Genomic DNA, 18,107 nt, shown 5'->3' on the forward strand with positions numbered 1-18,107 from the left:
AAGCTCAGAGTCCTGATGAGCTTAACTGAATGAAAAAAAAAAAAAAGATAAAAAATATAGCTGTTGAAAGTCATTGCATTTTTGGAGTGATTTGTTCTGAATCATTACTATGACAATAGCTGACTGATACAGTGACCTTCTATGATCAAGTCTGGAGAGATATTTGTGATATATTGTGAGAATGAAAGTTTAAAAAGTAGAATCATAAAATTCTACTTTTCTAGAATAATATAAATGTCCAATCTCATTTTTAATAAAAAGAATATGCTTATACATCTAAATATTAAAAAATGTGAGGGATGGCATTCACATCTTTAAAAGAATTTAAGGGGTTCAAAATAGGCCTCCTGAGGTATGTGGATTATTTTGGTATGTGGATTATTCTGAGCTGAAGGAAATTAAGACCCTGTGGGATCAAAAGAAGCTTTTACTTCTTTCTTAAAGAATTTAAATTGGGGCCTTATCTAAATAAGAGTTATCACCAGAAATGACTTTTTATGATCTATCTATAGGGCAGGGCAACTGCTGAAATTACTGAACATCTGCTCGTCTTATCATCCTGCAAATTACCCTCTTCACTTCTAAAGCCTCAAAACATCTTAAATCATCTCTTAGCTCAGAATATCATATATACCTCATTTTACCTTTCTTTCTCTGAACTGCTTATGCATGTGGCATCCCTGTATATATGTATATAATTAAATTTGGTTATTTTCTCCAGTCAATCTGTCTCATATCAATTTAATTATTAGAGCAGCTGAAAGAACCTAGAAGGATAAATAAAAAAAATTTTCTCCCCCACAGTATGAACTTGAAAAATATACACATTTTTATAAAACTGTTTGTTGCTTTGCCTGTGTGTATGTGTGTACAATTTTTGAATTAAAAATGCTTAAAGATCAAACACAATAGCTTCAAAGCAGGTTGCCACTATAGCACTGTGGTGGTCACCTTGTCTAGGGGTATCTGGGTGAACTTTTTGCTCAGATCTGCCCTTCATCATTGCCTGAGTGTTAGATACTGTTGCAAACAACCTTTCATTCTCTCAGCTACGGTAGGTGCAAGGGAGCATAGCCCACAGCTGCATAGCTAAGTAGAAACCAAGTTGGTTTGCTAGTTTGCTTTATTGCTTCCTCCCTTCAGAAATATCTGTACTGTAGGCATTACACTAAGTGCTTGGGAAGCTGTGGTCAACAAGATATTCTTACAGAGTGTTGGTGGCATTGAATCCTAGACTAGTACTTTATCCATTATTCATACATACACATAAATAATTTTATAAAAGTGCACAAGCATAATTTTATAATTTGCTATTTCCTCCCTAGTGCTGTCATAGTCTGTTTAGGCTGCTATAACAAAATACCACAACGGGATGGTTTATAAGTAGCAGAAATTTATTTCTCACAGTTCTTCAGGCTGGGAGTTGGAGATCAGGGTGCCAGCCTGTTGGGTGAGGGCTTTCTTCCCGATTCATAGCTGTAATTGTGCTGTGTCTCCATATGGTGGAAAGGAGTGAATGAGCTCTCTGGGATCTCTTTTATGAGGGTACTAATTTCATTCAGGAGGGCTATACCCTCATGACCTAAGCTCCTCCCAAAGTCCCCACCTCCTAATGCCATAGCCTTTGGGAGTTATTTCAACATACATATTTTTGGGGGCTGGGGACTTTTAAACGTTCAGACCATAGTGAGAACAAAGTTATTTTTGTCTGTTTGTTTGGCTCCCCTTCTCTTCCCCTGTCTGTCCCATTGGATTTTTTTGTCTCCCTGTCCCATCCCACTACACACATACCCACAGCAACAAACTACTTTGTATTTTTCTTTTTTTTTCTTTATGATCATATAACCATGTATTATTGTGTGAGGTAGGGAGAGCAGTGTTCTTGCCTCTATGAACTGTGTGGTTATTTTATAATCATCATAGAGACACATGTAGTCAACTAACCTCAAGGATAAATCAAGGCCAGGTACATATCAAGATAATTCCATCAGGATTCTCTTGCTCCAAAGTTTTTTTTTTGCCAATTGTTCTGCTGACCTTAGTGTGGCAATGTGGCCTGTTGCCTGGAGACCATTGTGGCTCACCCTTATTCCTTATTTAATACAAATGCAAGGTTGTCTCAGTTCACAGTGTCACATTCCCATTGGCCTAGGTAGGTGAGTAGGATAGGTGGATAGAAAAGGTAGTAGCAGATGGGTCATTGGCCCAGTGTGGCACATTCACATTGAGACTTTGTAGTTGGGGTGATCAGTAATATAACATCCAACAGAAGACTTTTGAAAATGAAAGGAGGGTTTTAAAATATTCCATCAGAAGAGAAAAAAGAAATTGACACTCTCCCAGGCAAACTGAGTCATTTGCTACAGTCCTTTTTGTGTTAAGGGGTAGAGATGGACTGACAATGTTTGTGGCTTTTGCAACTTGCCTTTCCTTTTTAATATCAGGAGCACCCCTTCTCCCACGCTCATCCCTCAAATGTAAGTGGTCAGGGCTCTAAATCACTGGGAATGCCTGGTATGTTTGTTTCTCCCCAAGGAGTCTATATTTTAACTTATTTCAGGTAAGTTTAGAAACTATGGAATATCAATAAGTCAAACTTTTTGGGCACCTGGCATGTGCCACGCATTCACTGAGCAAAAAGGTAATCATGGTTCATATACCAGATGGTCATTGAGAGGTTTAACTGAGACAATACATGTTGAGCACTTAGCATAGTGCCTGGCACATAGTAGACCCTTATTATATTTTTGTTATTGTTTTAACTATCATTGTAATCATTGAACAGCAATAAATATAAATAAGACAAGATTTGTTTTCAAAATCCTAGCAATGGTGATGGGGCACATAGAAACAAACATTTAAACACAGTGGTGATAAAAGTATCTACAAAAGTATCTACATAATGAGTGTGACTCATTGTGCCTGTAGGTGGAAGCACAGTGTGAGTGTAGGAGGGGATATTTGACTCCCTTACACTCCTGCAAGAGGCATGGAGGCTTCCTAAGAGGAAACAACCTTTTTTTTTAGACATTTGGTTTCATGTAATGCTTAGAAAAATCATTTACTTAACAGGAAATACAGTATATAGGTATTTGTATTTTATAACAGTAAAAAGACTAGTAATTATGATTATTTTAAAATTAATATATTATAGCCTTGGGTTCTGAAACTGGGAGTGTGGATTTGAATTCTGGCTCTATTGTTATGGAGCATGTGATTTTAGACAAGTAATTGAGCTTCTTTGGATCACAGTTTCTGCATCTGTGAAGCAGAGATATTAGTAAGATTTATCTGAAGGAGTTCATGTGAGGGTTAAGTGGTTTCACCAATACACAGTACCCAGAGCAGTGTATGGCACACAGTGAGAGCCCCGCAAATGTCACCCATAACTTGATGCTTTAGTGTCCCCAGAGATTGTTAAAGTGCTATTGCATAAGTTAAATTCTATTAAGAAACAGAAAAATGAATATGAAGTTAAAAGGTGATTTTTACATGGATGGAATGTGAATCATTGAACAAAATTTAAAAGCTTAAAAATTCTTCTTCTTTTTTATTTTATTTTTTAAATTTCTTTATTGATTAAGTTATTACATATGTGTCCTTATCTCCCATCAGTAGATGAATGGATTAAAAAACTGTGGTACATCTACACAATGGAATACTACTCTGCAGTAAAAAAGGCGTTCTTACCATTTGCAACAGCAAGGATGGAACTGGAGAGCATTATGCTAAGTGAAATAAGCCAGTCAGAGAAAGATAAACATCACATGATCTCACTCATTTATGAAATATAATGAACAACATAAACTGATGAACAAAAATTATTTTTATGATTCCATAGATCTTGTTCAACTGTAGTATCAAAAGATTACACTATTTTTATCAAAGTGTACTATTTATACCATACTAGTGGCCCGGTGCACGAAATTCGTGCATGGGAGGAGGGCGTCCCTCAGCCCAGCCTGCACCCTCTCCAATCTCGGACCCTTTGGGAGATGTTGACTACTGGTTTAGGCCTGATCCCAGGATGTCCGACTGCTGGGATCGGGTCTAAACCAGCAGTTGGACATCCCTTTCACAATCCTGGACCGCTGTCTCCTAACCACTCACCTGCATGCCTGCCTGATTGCCCCTAATTCGTGCACGGGAGCGGGGAGTTCCTCAGCCTGGCCTGCACCCTCTCCAATCCAAGACACCTCAGGGCTGCTGGCACCTAACTGCTCACCTGCCTGCTGGCCTGATCCCCCTAACTGCTTCCCCTGCTGGCCTGATCCCTCTAACTGCTCTCCCCTGATGGTCTGATACCCTTAACTGCTCTCCCCTGCCATCCTGATCCTCCTAACTGCTCTCCCCTGCCTGCCTGATCGCCTCTAACAGCCTCTGCCTCAGCCCTGCCACTATGGCTTTGTCCGGAAGGACGTCCGGAACCTCGTCTGGAAGATGTTCAGTCTAATTAGCATATTACCTTTTTATTAGTATAGATGCCACCTTGCCTAAAAATGCAGGTTGTTAGCAGGTTTTCCCATCATGGAAGGAGAGCCCGCAGTAGCATCCTGGGTTCTGACCAGGGCTTAAGCACTTGTGCTTTATCTCAGCAGATGAGATTCCTAGAAGACTCTTGGATGTACCTTGAACATTTCTATTGATTTTGCCAAATCCTCCTCCAAAAATGTTGAATCACTTTAAACTCCCACCAGCAACCATGCATGTGCCCTCTGTCCTACTTTGATGCCAGTATCATTGATTTCCCCCTAGAAGCTTCCCTCCCCTCAGTCGGGACTGCTTGGCACTTGAGCCAAACTCACTGTTCAGCCCAGGACTTGATTTCCCGAGATAGAATTATGGAGGAGGAAAAATAGTTTTCCTCTACCCTTCTGAGTTCTTAACGGAGGCCCTTGTAATGAAAGACAGATTACCAAGAGAAAAACTAAAGTTCATTAACATGTGTACCTTGTGTATATGTGGGAGATCCCAGGGAAAAATGAATAACTTCCCAAAGTGGCTTAGAATCCAGATTTAAATACCTTCTTTCTAGGGAAAGGGGACGGGATATGTAGGCCTCTTAGAGGAGAGTACATGATTTTTAGGAAAGATGAATGGGGGTGGGGGAGATAGTTTGTAACAAAGTTTGGATGTGTTGTCAACTTCTAGTCTCCTGTCCTGTGATAGGAGTCAGTCTTCACTGGCTGATGGCACTTTTCCCATCAAGGGAACCTTTTGGGGGGTCCAATTTTAGGCAGAGAAGGAGACTTCAGTGAAAACCTCTCCTTGCATTTGAAGTTTTTCAAGCATCTGCAGGTCAAGATCGTCAATATAACAACATGGCATATGTTGGGGTGGTCTGTCCTCTGACCTTCAGAATAAACCCAACAAAAGCTTGTTTCCTCTCTTAGATAATTTGCCACAGTAGCGTTATTCCCTGGAAACAGTATTCTGACCAGTATTCTGATCACTTCCTGGGAGTGATCATAACATACCCTGTGCTTGTAGAAAGGTATGGGCCATATCACTAAATAATCAGGGTCAGTTTTCTCATCTTGTGGAAAGGGAGATAAAGTTATGATAGTTTATCTCCCTTTCCATAGGTTTCCTGCTGGTTTGTGTCTCTGCTGCAGCCCCAGCGGCCCCAGCGCCTCTGCGGCCTTGGGGTTAGGGGCTGCTGGGTGCCGGCCCCCCTGCAGGCTGTGTCTGTGCTCCTCTGACCCCAGCCCAAGGCGGGGCTTGGGGCCACTGGCTGCTGGGCTTGGGGCTTCTGGGTGCGGGCCCTGTGCAGGCTGTGTCTCTGCTGCCCCAACCCCAGCTCTGAGGCGGGGGCTTGGGGTGGCTGGGTGCTGGTCCCACTGCGGGTTGTGTCTCTGCTACTCTGACCCCAGTGGCCCCAGCACCTCCGGGGCCATGGGGCTTGGGGCGGCTGGGTGCCGGCCCCCCTGTGGGCTGTGCCTTTGCTCCTCTGACCCCAGCCCAAGGCGGGACTTGGGGCCACTGGCTGCCGGGACCCCTGAGGGCTGTTTCTGTTCCTCCAACCCCACCGTGGAGGCGGGGCTTGGGGCTGCTTGGTGCCGGCCCCCCTGCAGGCTGTGTCTCTGCTCCTTCATCCCCCTGGCAGCGCTGACCAAGCAGACCCAGAGGCCCTCCACCAGTGGGTTGAGGCAGAACGCCTGCATCCTCACCAGGCTTTGCTCTGCCACTTGAAGCCTACATATGCAAATTAGCCGCCATCTTTGTTGGCAATTAATTTGCATATCGTGCTAATTAGCCAATGGGAAGGGTAGCGGGTGTACGGCTAATTACCATGTTTCTCTTTTATTAGATAGGATGATCAATTGAAAGCATCCTGTTTTCTTTTAAAACTAGAGGCCCAGTGCATGAATTCATGCATGGGTGGGAGCAATCAGGAGTGGGGCTGGCCAGGGGGAAGGGGTTACAGGCAGTTGGCTGGCCGACCCTGCTCCCTGGTTGAACTCCCGGTAGAACTCCTGGTTGAGGAAACAATTTGCATATTAGCCTTTTATTATATAGGACTAGAGGCCCGGGGCACAAAAATTTGTGCACTCGGGGGTGGGGGGGTCCCTCAGCCCGGCCTGTGCCCTCTCGCAGTCTGGAACACCTCGGGAGAAAATGACCTGCTGGCTTAGGTGTGCTCCTGGGTGGCAGAGGGCAGGCCCAATCCCTAGGTGCAGCCCCTGGTCGGGCTCAGAGCAGGGCTGATTGGGTAGTTGGGGCACCACCCCCTGTCATGCACAGAGCAGGGCGGATTGGGAGGTTGCAATGCCACCCTCAGTCACGCTCAGGGTAGGGCCGATTGGGGGGTTGTGGCACCGCCCCCTGTCACACTCAAGGCAGGGTCGATGGGGAGGTTGCGGCGCCACCCCTGTCACTCACAAAGCAGGGCCCATCAGGGGGGTTGGGGCGCCGCACCCTGTCACACACAGAGCCGCAGGGCGATCAGGGGGTTGGGGAGCTCCCTCCTATCAGGCACAGAGCAGGGCTGATCAGGGGGTTGGGGCACATTCCCCTGTCCCGAACAGAGCAGGGCAGATAGGGAGGTTGTGGCCCTGACCCCTGTCACACACAGAGCCACAGGGTGATCAGGGGGTTTGGGCGCTGCCCCCTGTCACGCTGATCCTGGTGCCGGGAGGCATATTACCCTTTTACTATATAGGATAGAGGCCTGGTGCACGGGTGGGGGCCGGCTGGTTTGCCCTGAAGGGTGTCCTGGATCAGGGTGGAGGTCCACACTGGGGTGCCTGGCCAGCCTGGATGAGGGGATGATGGCTGTTTGCAGCTGGTCACACACCCTTCAGGGTGGGGGTCCCCACTGGGGTGCCTGGCCTGTCTGGGTGAGGGGCTGATGGCTGTTTTCAGGCTGGCGGGTGACTGAAGCTCCCAGCTGCTCCTTTTTTTCTTTTTTCTTTTTTCTTTTTTTTATTCTGGGCCAGCTTTAGCTCTGGCTCCAGCTCTCAAGCCTCTGCTGCTGAAAGCAGGTATCTGGTTTGTTTGGGTTCTATAATTGAAACACTGTATCAACTCCAGCTCTGAGATCCCAGCTGGCTAAAAACAGGTTTCTGGGGTTTTGTTTAGCTTCTATATTTGTAACAATGTTTCAAACTGCAATCTCAGAGGCTGCTAGTGGCAGGCGGGGAACGTTGGAGTCCTCCGTCACTGAAGCAAGCAAGCCTCATGTTAGCTTCAAGCTGCCTGGCTGCCGGCCGCCATCTTGGCTGGCAGTTAATTTGCATATCCCCCTGATTAGCCAATGGGAAGGGTAGCGGACATACGGTTAATTACCATGTTTCTCTTTTATTAGATAGGATAACAATTTTTCCCATAACAAGGTGGTTTTCCAATGTTTGCTAGAAGAGGAATGAGATGTAAGTCTTCTAAGGAAGACACAAAAACTCTCACTCTATAATAAAATGCTTACGCTAATAAAAAAGGTTAAAGCCAGAGCTCCCCCAATTCCCTATCCCAGGCAAAAAACTGAAGAACTGCAGGTCTGTGCTGAATAGATGAGGAAAAAGGGACCCATCAGCATAGCCCAGCATCCTTCCTGAGAAAGGAGGAAAAAAGAAGCATCAAATAAAATAAGTTAGCAAAAGTATTTAAATATTCTTTCATTTCATTCAATAAATATAAGCCAATGTACCAGACACAGCGCTCAGTGCTTTCACATGAGTTACCAAACTCTCTGTATCTTACTTAGACAAGGATGTCGCCCTCTTGGAGCCTGGACAGAATTCTAGCTGGCCCTCACCTGAGGGATCCTGAGCCTACGTCATCTCTAAAATGCATCATTCACCTGGGTGGTACCTTTAGTTCTCCTTTGCTAATGTTCTTTGGCTGTAACTACTTCTCTTTAAATGTCCAAGAAGATTCCAAGATTGGCATTCCCTTTGACAGCTCTTGAATATTTCACAATTAGCATTGAGCAATTAGCACAGCAACTGTGACCCCTAAATTTCTTCTTGGATTTAACAAATTGTCTCTTCTGTTCCATCCCCAGAATGTTGTAACTTTGTAAAATAGGAGTAGAAGTAACACCTGCTACATAAAATTATTGTGAGAATTAAAAGTGTTAATAGATAGCCGTAACTGGTTTGGCTCAGTGGATAGAGCATTGGCCTGCAGACTGAGGGGTCCCAGGTTCGATTCCGGTCAAGGGCATGTACCTGGGTTGCAGGCACATCCCCAGTAGGGGGTGTGCAGGAGGCGGCTGATCGATGTTTCTCTCTCATCGATGTTTCTAACTCTCTATCCCTCTTCCTTCCAGTCTGTAAAAAAATCAATAAAATATATTAAAAAAAAGTTTTAATAGATAAAAGTCCTTACAACAATGCTTGACACAGAAAAACTGTCAATACATATTTGCCACTATCATTATTGTGAAGGGCCACCTATGTGCCAGGTACTAGGCTGTGTTCTCAATGTGTTAGCTCATTTAATAACAAGGAAAAAAAATTGTATTCACTTATATGTCTGAGTGATAGAATTTGATGACCATTAATATTTTTCCTTCCCAAACTTTTTAATTTTATTTTAAATTTTGTGTTCCCATCTCTCTTTACCTGATATCTACATCACACCAATCACATGGATTGCAATCTCCGATTCTTTTCTCTCATATTCTCCTCTCCTTCAACCTGACTGCTCTTCATCAGATTGGGCAGATTTAAAATCTCTCCCATATGTTTGCTCATTTTTTCTTCTCCCTGTTCTAGCCAGGCTCACAGGACATTGTCATAGCTTCCTAAATGTTTCCCACCCAGGCCATTTTGTATACTGCCATCCAAATTACCTCCCATGCAATAGTTCTCAATAAGTGCCTAACCCTCAACCTAAAATCTAATATCCTTTTCTTTTTGGTCTTAATCATTCTCTGGACTGTCTCCAAACCTGTCCCTTATGCACCCTATTCTGCCAAACTGTGTCCTCTGCTTTCCCATTTAAAATTCATGCTGCCCCATCTCCCTGTAATTCCTGTAATTCACATGAATATAATTTCCTTGCCAAACATTAAAGTATTACATAGAAGTCCTCTTTGACAAGCCCCCTACCCACCCCCAAGCTTTTCAACAGCTCCCTGGGAGATCACCACCATCCTTGGTCAAAGGGCTCTCCTTTCACTCTTTCCCTATGCACTTACATACATATATATATGCACTCACAGAGAATTTATGGTGGTGCTTGTTGTTTTGTGTGTGGGTGTATCTAAGACATAAATAGTATCCAACTGTGATTACCATTCAGCAATTTGCTTTTCTTCCCCAACAATATGTCTTGGCAATCTGTCCAGCAGGATGCGTCTTAAATGCCACCAATAATTCCCCCAAACCAGGGGTCCTCAAACTACGGCCCGTGGGCCACATGCAAATACAAATATTGTATTTGTTCCTGTTTTGGATTTTTACTTCAAAATAAGATATGTGCAGTGTGCATAGGAATTTGTTCATAGTTTTGTTTTAAACTATAGTCCGGCCCTCTAATGGTCTGAGGGACAGTGAACTGGCCCCCTGTTTAAAAGTTTGAGGACCCCTGCCCCAAACTTTATAAGATTTCCACTGTACTGGAAGTAATCTCTCTCTATCAACACTCCTTGGAGTGTTTATTAAGAAGCTTTCTACATCATATGTGTGTATAGTAGAATTATGAGTGATTTTAAAATATTTTATACTTTTATTTTTACTTTTTTATAATTTCGAAAATTTCAACTGTTACCTCAAAATTATATTTAAACAAAAATATGCCAGGTTAAAGACACACACACACACACACATTCCACCATACATGCATTTACTTTTTTTTTTTTAATATATTTTATTGATTTTTTACAGAGAGGAAGGGAGAGAGATAGTTAGAAACATCGATGAGAGAGAAACATCGATCAGCTGCCTCCTGCACATCTCCTACTGGGGATGTGCCGGCAACCCAGGTACATGCCCTTGACCGGAATCGAACCTGGGACCTTTCAGTCCGCAAGACGACGCTCTATCCACTGAGCCAAACCGGTTTCGGTGCATTTACTTTTTTTAAAAAAAATGTGTTTCTTTATTGATTTCAGAGAGGAAGGGAGAAGGAGAGAGAGATAGAAACATCAATGATGAGAGAGAATCATTGATCAGCTGCCTCCTGCACATCCCCTACTGGGGATTGAGCCCACAACCTAGGCACGCGCCCCTGGCCGGAATCAAACCTGGGACCCTTCAGTCTGCAGGCTGAAGCTCTATCCACTGAGCCAAGCTGGCCAGGACTTACTTTTTATTTTTTTTGGCCATAATTTTATGTTACCCAGACACCTATTAATTTGTCTTGATATTGGGACTGAAGGTGCCTTGGCGAGGCAACATGTAGGTCACCAGGAAAATGTGCCACTGCTGCAAACTCCCCAAACAGGCCCAATTCTTGGACAACAGCCTCAGTACCAAGGATATGAGAAGAGCAAGTCTCAGATGAAATTCTGCCACACTGTGTTAGAGCCTGTGCAAGAGAAAAAAGGGGTGCTTCTGCATACCTTTATAAAAAGTACATATTTATATTATTATTTTATTACATAATCATATATTATATACTGCACATTTGATAAATATATAGCACTAGAGGCCCGGTGCACAAAAATTTGTGCACTCGAGGGGGAGGGGGGTTCCCTCAGCCCGGCCTGTGCCCTCTCACAGTCTGGGACCCCTCGGTAGATAACGACCTGCTGGCTTAGGCGTGCTCCTGGGTGGCAGAGGGCAGGCCCAATCCCTAGGTGCAGCCCCTGGTCGGGCTCAAGGCAGGGCCGATTGGGGAGTTGGGGCGCCACCCCCAGTCATGCACAGAGCAGGGCGGATTGGGAGGTTGCGATGCCACCCTCAGTCACACTCAGGGTAGGGCCGATTGGGGGGTTGGGGCACCACCTCCTGTCACACTCAAGGCAGGGTGGATGGGGAGGTTGCGGCGCCACCCCCTGTCACGCACAGAGCAGGGCCCATCGGGGGGTAGGGGCTCCGTACCCTGTCATGCACAGAGCAGGGCCGATCAGGGGGTTGAGGATCTCCCCCCTGTCACTCACAGAGTAGGGCCTATAGGGGAGTTGGGGCACCGCCCCCTGTCACACTCAGGGTAGGGCGGATCAGGTGGTTGAGGCGCCACCCTCTATCACCCACAGAGCAGGGCCGATCAGGTGGTTGGGACGCCGCCACTCTCACACTCAGGGCAGGGCCGATGGGGAGGTTATGGCTCTACCCCATCACACACAGAGCAGGGCCCGTGGGGGTTAGGGGGTTGGGGCGCCGCACCCTGTCACACACAGAGCCGCAGGGCAATCAGGGGGTTGGGGAGCTCCCTCCTATCAGGCACAGAGCAGGGCTGATCAGGGGGTTGGGGCGCCTTCCCCTGTCCCGAACAGAGCAGGGCAGATAGGGAGGTTGTGGCCCCGCCTCCTGTCACACACAGAGCCGCAGGGCGATCAGGGGGTTTGGGCACTGCCCCCTGTCATGTTGATCCCCTGCCAGGAGGCCTCTTGGCTCCACTGATCCTGGTTTTGGTAGGCCTCTCAGCTCCGCTGATCCTGGTGCTGGGAGGCATATTACCCTTTTACTATATAGGATAGAGGCCTGGTGCACTGGTGGGGGCCAGCTGGTTTGTCCTGAAGGGTGTTCTGGATCAGGGTGGTGGTCCCCACTGGGGTGCCTGACCAGCCTGGGTGAGGGGATGATGGCAATTTGCAGCTGGTCACACACCCTTCAGGGTTGGGGTCCCCACTGGGGTGCCTGGCCTGTCTGGGTGAGGGGCTGAGGGCTGTTTTCAGGCCGACTGAAGCTCGCAACTGCTCCTTTTTTTCTTTCTTTTTTTTATTCTGGGCCAGCTTTAGCTCTGGCTCCAGCTCTGAGGCCCCTGCTGCTGAAAGAAGGTATCTGGTTTGTTTGGGTTCTATAATCGAAACAATGTATAACTCCAGCTCTGAGATCCCAGGCTCGCTGAAAGCAGGTTTCTGGGGTTTTGTTTAGCTTCTATATTTGTTACAATGTTTCTTAAACTGTAAGCTCAGAGGCCCTCAAGACTGGCAGGGAACGTTGGAGTCCTCCATCACTGAAGCAAGCAAGTCTCATGTTAGTTTCAAGCTGCCTGGCTGCCGGCCGCCATCTTGGCTGGCAGTTAATTTGCATGTCTTGCTGATTAGACAATGGGAAGGGTAGTGGTTGTACGCTAATTACCATGTTTCTCTTTTATTAGATAGGATTATGTTATATATTACATAATTAATTATAAATTATGAAACACATATTACATAATATATAATTCTAATATATTATAGATATTAATAAAAAAGTTAAAAGCTCTACAATAAAGCACCATGACTATGTATCACATCTGCCCTCCTTGCCCAATGTATCTGCACACCATGTCCACTCTCATAAACCCGTGTAGTGGAGAGACCCCTGCACTGTTCAGAATCCGTGGGCTGTTTGGAAACAACCGTTCCCAATTCACAATAATGCTGCGTTTAAAACAAACTTCAACAGACAGTCGTTATTTAAAATTTGATATTTTATCATAGATTTAAAAATTATTGCAGTAAAATATTTGTTTTGGCACCCTTGCACTTGACAATGAAATTATATTCATGTGAATTACAGGAATTACAGGGAGATGGGGCAGCCACACATATATCCATTTATTCACAAAGCATCTATTAACAAACAAGCACCAAGTGCTGTGCAAGCTGTTCTGTAAGCTCGCTGTCCTCTGGGTGTAGGAGAGCTGTGTCTTCTAGAGGCAATCCTGCTGGACCCCAGAGGCAGGATTCTGTGACTCTCATCGCTTCCATTATACAAGGAGACTCCGACAACAGTGGAAGTATTTTAAAATATTTTAATCCACACTTCTCAATTTTACTTTTTATCAATTCTGAACAGTCACCACACTATTTAAGAAGTCTTTAGTTTAACCAATTTAAAAATCCATATAACACACACTCTGCTAATTAGCAAAGCCTCAGGTATTGACCAGGATGTGGATATGGTTGCCCTTGTGGTGGTCCTCTGGAGTGTGGCTTGTTTTTTAGGGCAACTATGGAGTGAAGCTTGAATTAATGGCACATTCATCACATCACATCATCTTTGCTTTATGTTCAGTAAAGTAAATTACAGGCCCCATAACAACCACCCATGGTTAATGGACAAATTGATGATCTGGTTTACTTATCTCAGTGAACTGGGAGTGTGGTGGTCCCTTCTGGGTTATTAGGCAAAATCATATTTGTACTTGCGGAGCTCAGTTCCAGGGAAGGGACCCTGGGAGGCCTGGCCCTACCCGTCATTGCCCTGGTGGTCCTTCTGCTTTGCCTTGAGCATGAAGTGTCTGCGGTCAGCACCTATGGCAGAGATGGCTGTCAAAACACGGCTGTGGTGCCCTCAGGGGAGGACTCAGTAAGGAAAATCAGATTAACCGGAGTGAATGAGTGAAGGCAGGGGTAACCACCTGCATTCAACAACAGCAGCATGGAATATGAGTAATTAAGTCACAGGAGGTGTTAATTAACAGGGGCCATTGCAAGGAGGTGTGGAAAACTCAGGGTCCGAGAAACGGAACGGGGTGAGGGCTTCAAGCCAAGGAACTATGACTTCAGGGTAAAGCCTTCACTGTCCCTGAGGTTGATGTGACAAGGGAATAAAGATCGTAGACTGGAGCACAGACTGGTACATGACCAGCACTTAACCAAGGTTTGTGGAGTGGAAGACATATGTTGACTCTTCAGCACCCTGGGGTCCTAGCTGAGTGATCATTACACAGTCCTGCTACTATTTAAGATATCATACAGGACTTATTCTAAGTCAGATTCAAGATACAGTCCCTAGATCTTGTTCAACAACAACCTCTGAGATTATGGCTCTATTTTCTAGGGATCTCAAACTTTATCCTTAAAAAAATGTCAGGAAAAACTCTAGCTAGCCAAAGACACTGGCTGTTTTGTAGCTAGGTACCAATTAGCCAGTGTTTGAATGGTCACTGTTAACATTAATTGAATCCTTGCTGTGTGCTATATACCGGCTGTGTATTTTATTTGCATCAGTTTATCCCCGTGTTCCAGATAAGAAGACTGAGCACTTAAGCCATTTGCCCAAGTTCAGTGTCAGAGCTGGGATTTGACCTGGAGTTGCCACACAACCTATGCACCTATGCTCTCAGCCTTTATTGCACATGGCCAACAGTACTAAATAAATTCTTGAAAATGCATTTGCTTCTTTGTTTTTCACATAAAAGATGCTGCTGCTATGCTGACATATGAACTGTGTAAGTCCTCTCTGCTTTTGCTGAGAAATAATGGGCAATCCTGCTGAAGTGTCTGGCTTTTAAAGGACTAGTGATTACTTCATCAGCTGAAGCAGCTGTGAGCCACCTTGGCAAAGCTGTCCTTACCACCAAAACAATCTGAGAAAGAACGAAGTGTAGAATTCTCAACCCAATGCATTGCCATTTGTTAATTTAAAAAGAAAAGCTTAAACAAGTGTCTCAAATGCATTCACATCTCTTATATTATTACTAGGGGCCCGGTGCACGAAATTCGTGCACTGGGTGTGTGTGGGGGGGGGAGTGTCCCTCAGCCCAGCCTGCCCCCTCTCACATACTGGGAGCCCTCAGGCGTTGACCCCCATCACCCTCCAATCGCAGGATCGGCCCCTTGCCCAGGCCTGACGCCTCTGACAGAGGCGTAGACCCCCATCACCCTCCGATTGCCTGATCGGCCCCTTGCCCAGGCCTGACGCCTCCGCCAGAGGTGTCAGGCTTGGACAGGGGACCCCCATCTCCCCCCGATCACTGGCTCTGACCCCCGCCCAGGCCTGAGGCCTCTGGCCCAGGAATCATGCCTGGGCAGGGGACCCCCATCTCCCTCTGATCGCTTGCTCCACCCCCCCGCCCAAGCCTGATGCCTCTGACCCAGGCTTCAGGCCTGAGCAAGGGGACCATCAAATCCCCCCAATCCCCGGCTCAGCCCCCCACCCAGGCCTGATGCCTCGGCCAGAGGAGTTGACCCTCATCACCCTCCGATCACCAATCACCGGATCGGCCCCTTGACCAGGCCTGAGGCCTCCGGCAGAGGTGTCAGGCCTGGGCAGGGGACCCCCAGCTCCCCGCGGTTGCAGGCTCCGCCCCTGCCCAGGCCTAATGCCTCTGGCCTAGGCGTCCGGCCCGGGCAGCGGGGACCTGCAGTGTCAGCGGGGGGCACCGCGATCACGCGGGCTCCGCTCCTGCCCCTGCAGGACGCCTCTGGCTGAAGCGTCCGGCCTGGGCAGCGGGGACCCGCAGCTGCAGCGGCCCGGGATCGTGGGCTTCGCTTTAGGCCCAGGCAAGGGACCCCTAGCTCCTGGGACTGCCAGCTTCGACCGTGCCCAGCTCCCATCGCTGGCTCCACCCCTACTTCCTGCTATCACTGGCCAGGGCGGAAAAGGCGCCTGATTCTCTGATCATGGCTGGGGGCAGGGCAAAGCTGGCCCTGGGGCCCTGGGGCCCAGCTCTTCGATCCCCCCTGGGTTTCCGATCACTGTCAGTGGCAGGGGGCTTCTTCCTGCTTTCCCTTTCGCCTCCCTGCATTTTGCCTACATATGCAAATTAACCGCCATCTTGTTGGCAGTTAACTGTCAATCTTAGTTGGCAGTTAATTTGCATATAGCCCTGATTAGCCAATGAAAAGGGTAGCGTCGTACGCCAATTACCATTTTTCTCTTTTATTAGTGTAGACTAGAGGCCCAGTGCACAAAAATTTGTGCACTCGGGGGGGAGGGAGGGTCCCTCAGCCCGGCCTGTGCCCTCTCGCACAGGGACCCCTCGGGAGATAACGACCTGCTGGCTTAGGCCTGCTCCAGGGTGGCAGAGGGCAGGCCCAATCCCTAGGTGCAGCCCCTGGTCGGGCTCAGAGCAGGGCCGATTGGGGAGTTGGGGCACCGCCCCCTGTCACACTCACGGCAGGGTCAATGGGGAGGTTGCGGCGCCACCCCCTGTCACGCACAGAGCAGGGCCAATCAGGGGGATTGGGGCTCCGTACCTTGTCACGCACAGAGCAGGGTCAATCAGGGGGTTGGGGAGCTCCCCCATGTGACGCACAGAGCAGAACCCATCAGGGGGTTGGGGAGCTCCCCCCTGTCACGCACAGAGTAGGGCCGTGAGGGGAGTTGGGGCACCGACCCCTGTCACCCACAGAGCAGGGCTGATCAGGAGGTTGGGGTGCTGCCACTGTCACACTCAAGGCAGGGCCAATGGGGAGGTTATGGCTCTACCCCATCACACACAGAGCAGGGCTGATCAGGGGGTTGGGGAGCTCCCCCCTATCAGGCACAGAGCAGGGCTGATCAGGGGGTTGGGGCGCCTTGCCCTGTCCTGAACAGAGCAGGGCAGATAGGGACGTTGTGGCCCTGACCCCTGTCACACACAGAGCTGCAGGGCGATCAGGGGGTTTGGGCGCTGTCCCCTGTCATGTTGATCTCGTGCCGGGAGGCCTCTTAGCTCCGCTGATCCCGGTGCTGGGAGGCATATTACCCTTTAACTATATAGGATAGAGGCCTGGTGCATGGTGGGGGCAGGCTGTTTTGCCCTAAAGGGTGTCCTGAATCAGGGTGGGGGTCCACACTAGGGTGCCTGGCCAGCCTGGATGAGGGGATGATGGCTGTTTGCAGCTGGTCACACACCCTTCAGGGTGGGGGTCCCCACTGGGGTGCCTGGCCTGTCTGGGTGAGGGGCTGATGGCTGTTTTCAGGCTGGCGGGTGACTGAAGCTCCCAGCTGCTCTTTTTTTTCTTTTCTATTTTTTTTTATTCTGGGCCAGCTTTAGCTCTGGCTCCAGCTCTGAGGCTTCTGCTGCTGAAAGCAGGTATCTGGGTTGTTTGGGTTCTATAATCAAAACACTGTATCAACTCCAGCCCTGAGATCCAGGCTGGCTGAAAGCAGGTTTCTGGGGTTTTGTTTAGCTTCTATATTTGTAACAATGTTTCAAACTGCAAGCTCAGAGGCCGGCAAGCAGGTGGGGAACGTTGGAGTCCTCCATCACTGAAGCAAGCAAGCCTCATGTTAGCTTCAAGCTGCCTGGCTGCCGGCCGCCATCTTGGCTGGCAGTTAATTTGCATATCTCGCTGATTAGCCAATGGGAAGGGTAGCGGACGTACGCTAATTACCATGTTTCTCTTTTATTAGATAGGTTGTACCCAATTAAATACTGGGTTAATTTCTGACTCACCTCTTGCTTGCTGGATAAACATAGATCATTTAGTTTCTTTGATTCTCTGTATTCATACTATAAATAACACAAAGAGTTTACAAGATTATTATCCCATAAAGAATACTTTTTTGTTGTCCATTCTCCTATCCTCCTATCAGGGTTTGAAATACTTTGATAGTAGAATACATTGCATTCAAGTGATATTTCTTTTGATTTTTTTAATGAAGTAGGAACATTTATAATAGCAAATATGAGTTGGCTATGCATGAAAATAATATGATGGAAACACAGAAATGTTTTAATTTGGCCATCACCATTTTGGATAGGTGCATGATTTCTACCACACGTTTTAAAATTTAGATCATTCTAGCCTACAAATCTTTAAAATACCAGGTTACAGTGGGATCAGATGATCATGA

Source organism: Myotis myotis, unplaced genomic scaffold (genome assembly GCF_014108235.1).
Source record: "Myotis myotis isolate mMyoMyo1 unplaced genomic scaffold, mMyoMyo1.p scaffold_m19_p_3, whole genome shotgun sequence".
NCBI lineage: Eukaryota > Metazoa > Chordata > Mammalia > Chiroptera > Vespertilionidae > Myotis > Myotis myotis.